The following is a 3,478-nucleotide window of genomic DNA, read 5'->3' as shown; positions in this document are numbered from 1 at the left end:
TTCACATGTAGCTAACAAATACAGCTAAATTATTGAGTTCTCGGTATGTGCCAGGCATATCTTTATGTGCTTACATTCACTAATTAATTTCACCATTACAATAATCCTGATGGGTAAGTGCTATTATGACTCATTCTCTATCTTATAAATGGGAGAATTAAGGCTCTGTGTAACTTAACTTACAATGACTATGTAAGTATTTTTACTATTGAGCCAAAACAAGAACTATGATTGTTTTCTTTCTTATTCAACTTTTTAGTTTTCTTGCAGTTTATTCTTGCCTTATTTTAAAATATGCTTTATTTGCTTTATCACTAATTCCCTACTCTCAAATTTCAGAATATTATTTTCCTCATGGTCAAAATATAATAAGTACCCAGTTAGATGTTCTTTCTCCCACTCATTCCTTCTGGAATCTTGCATCCTCTTGCTCCAATCTAGAATGATTTTTTTCTAAGCCTGCACTCTTGTGTTAGATTCCTTATATCCTAAATCGTGTATTTTTTCCATTTCTTGCTCCTGAATTTTGATGGAGTTCTTTCTCTAATAGTTTCCTAATAAATGGTACAGAAGAGATATACTTTTTTTCAGATTGTCCATGGATATATATTTGTTTTACTTTACACCGATTTTGCTTGGAGATAGGCTTCCAAATTGGAAATAATTTTCTAACAGAATTTTGAAAGCATTGATTCATTTTTTCCTAGTTTTTAATATTATTTTCTTGAGAAGCCTGATACCATTTGATTTCCTTACCTTTGTATTTAAGCTTTTATGATTATTTGTATTCCAATATCATGACAATTTCATGAAGGTGTATTTTTGCGTTCATCTTTTCTCATTTAATATGCTGGCCGTTGTTTTTTCTCATTTATTATTCTGGGGCTTTTTAACATAGAATTTTGTATCCTTATTTTCTGAGAAGATTTCTTACATTATTTCTTTGATAATTTACTCTCTACCTTCTCTATTTATTTTTCTTGAACTCTTCATTAGATATCACCTATTATCCATCATTTTACTATTTTGTTCTACTTTCAGAGAGATTTCATCAACATTATCTTTTGATCATTCTACTGATTAAAAAACATTTGCTATCCAATTTTTAGTATTGTGATTTTTAAATGCTTCTTATAAAATATAATTCTGGTCTTATTTCAGTGATGCAAAAACATTTCTTATCTCTCAGAGTCAATGTTGACTTTTAAAAAAATTTCTTCTGCTTCTTACATTGTTCATATTTCATCTAACTTGCCCTCTTCCCTGTTATTATGTTTAGTCTCTTGACTTTTCTCAAATGTCTGTTGATTTTTGGTTGTGCATTCCCACTGAAGAGTAAGGATGAGTAGAAACTTAATTCTTGGGTATTTATGTAACTGGGACTTGTAGCCTGGTATCTTCACCCTAGAGTAAGATTGATTTGGTGACATTGCTTTTTCACTGGAAATACAAAAGTTTAGAATCTGTAGTTTTGTTTTTTTTTTTTTTTCTTAGGCTAGTCAATACTTCAAGAAAGGAATCTTCTCATCTCCTTTTTGTGATTGTAAATCTGGCTGCCAAAGTTCTGGGGTTGTGGGTCTTGCCATGTTGGTATGTAGACTTTCACTTAGTTTTCCTGTTTTCAGTTTGATGACTCTCCCACTGTTGTGAGCACATTGGACCCACCCGAAAAACCCAGGGTAGTCTTCCCATCTCCAAAGCCTTAACTGAGTCACATCTAAAAATTCCCCTTTTCCATGTGAGGTAACATATTCATAGGTCCTGGGGTTTAGGACATGGACATCTTTGGGAGGCCATTATTTTGCCTAACACTCTCTGGCTAAGGTGGTTGTACAGCACTCCTTGTTCCTTTTTTGTGGCATTTAAATTAACTGGAGACTCTCCCGTTTCTCTGCTCTGCACCCAACCCAGGAGTCTCTCCTGTCAGAATTTTAACTTTAGAAATCAGTTCTCATGGCTCTATTCTGGAGACAAATTTTGGAGTCAGAAGGCTCAAGAAAATGTGTGTTCCCTCTCCCTCTCCCTCTCCCTCTCCCTCTATCTCTCTCTCTCTTCTTTTGGTTAGCTATCTTGCCTACTGCTCATGCCCTTCTCTTTATGCTCCTCTCTGTGCTTCTAATCTTTACAGGTCCTCTACTGGGTTAGAGAGCCTGGATGTGAGGGTCAGCACTTCATGCTTCATTACACACCTTAAAGCCAATTCCTTGCTACTTACTTGTCTTTGACCCTTGTTGTTCCTACATGCTCCTACTGATAAGATATAGAGGATGAAGATGCAAGAGCAACTTTGTAATAACCTTTTGGGGTTACTGAATATAGGAAGAGGAAGCAATGTAACTCAAGTGTTATGAGAACCTTTCAGCACTCAGGCCATACTCTCTGTTGGGACATCTGCCTGGTGGGAGGGAACCATGGGGTTCGATAATGTAAACTGCATTTGAAGGGCGTATTAACATTACTTTCTGAAATAAGTGTTTTGGGAGCTGCAAATTTTCGGCACTTGTTAGTTTTCTGCCATCATGACATAGAAATAAACCCATTTTCAAAATTACTACAGCTAGGAGGCTTCTGTGTCTCCTTGCTTGGGATTCAAGTGTTACATATACTTTTGCAGTTCCTGCATCACAGGAGACAGTGTTTGCAGCTGTTCCTGTGGCAGTGAAAACAAGGTCAAATGGTGGAGAAGAAGCCTAACTCTGCTTTGTCAGTCTTTTCTCACTGGCTTTATACTCTCCAGAAATTCCTCCTGTTTCGATCTGCAGGTGGCACCTCTCCTCTGCTTCTAGCACTGTAGTGGATTAAAAAAATTTTTTTTTGTTCTGTAATTTTTGGATTTGGGGAAAGAAAATTTATCGTTTTGTCATTTCTTAGCCATACCAAATAGGAATATTCACCCCAGTTTTTAAAAGAAAAGTGAGAATAGTTATGAGCTGTTATGAGTAGTAAACAGACAGAAGTCAGTGTCATGCTTGCTCAGCACCTCAGGCCTGTCAAAGAGATGCACATGAGTTTGTTCCAAGCTCTTGGATCACGCCACAGCTTTAAACATGTAATTGTTACTGCCATATACGAGAAGGAAGACAAGAAAGAAAATTATGACAATGTGGCATATTTGTTCTTTTTGCAGCAGTAACTTCGCCAAAATTTTTCTGGATGACGTATGTAGCAAATGCCTCTGGGGCCCCATGTCATGTCTCCTCAGCACACCTCTGTTTTTAGCTGCAGCTTCATGAGACAGTTCCATGCAAGTTCAGACTCACCTTGTGCTGACAATGCCATGCTTCATGAGGACGCTGCGTGTCTTTCTGCTTTCTTCCCCAGGGCTTTCTCAGATGCCACAGGAGCCTGCTCATTTCCCATGCAAGTGCAGCTTATGCGTCCAGAGATGTTAATGCTTCCAAGGTCAGCCCTCATCCAGTGAGGGAAAGAACCCAGTGGATAATGCTTCAGCCTCCTGCCCTTTGGGGGCACGGTTCCA

The sequence above is a fragment of the Pteropus vampyrus genome, unplaced genomic scaffold (assembly GCF_000151845.1).
Source record: "Pteropus vampyrus isolate Shadow unplaced genomic scaffold, Pvam_2.0 Scaffold22, whole genome shotgun sequence".
NCBI classification, from domain to species: Eukaryota; Metazoa; Chordata; class Mammalia; order Chiroptera; family Pteropodidae; genus Pteropus; species Pteropus vampyrus.
The sequence above is the reverse complement of the archived record's forward strand: the minus strand, read 5'-3'. Positions refer to the sequence as shown.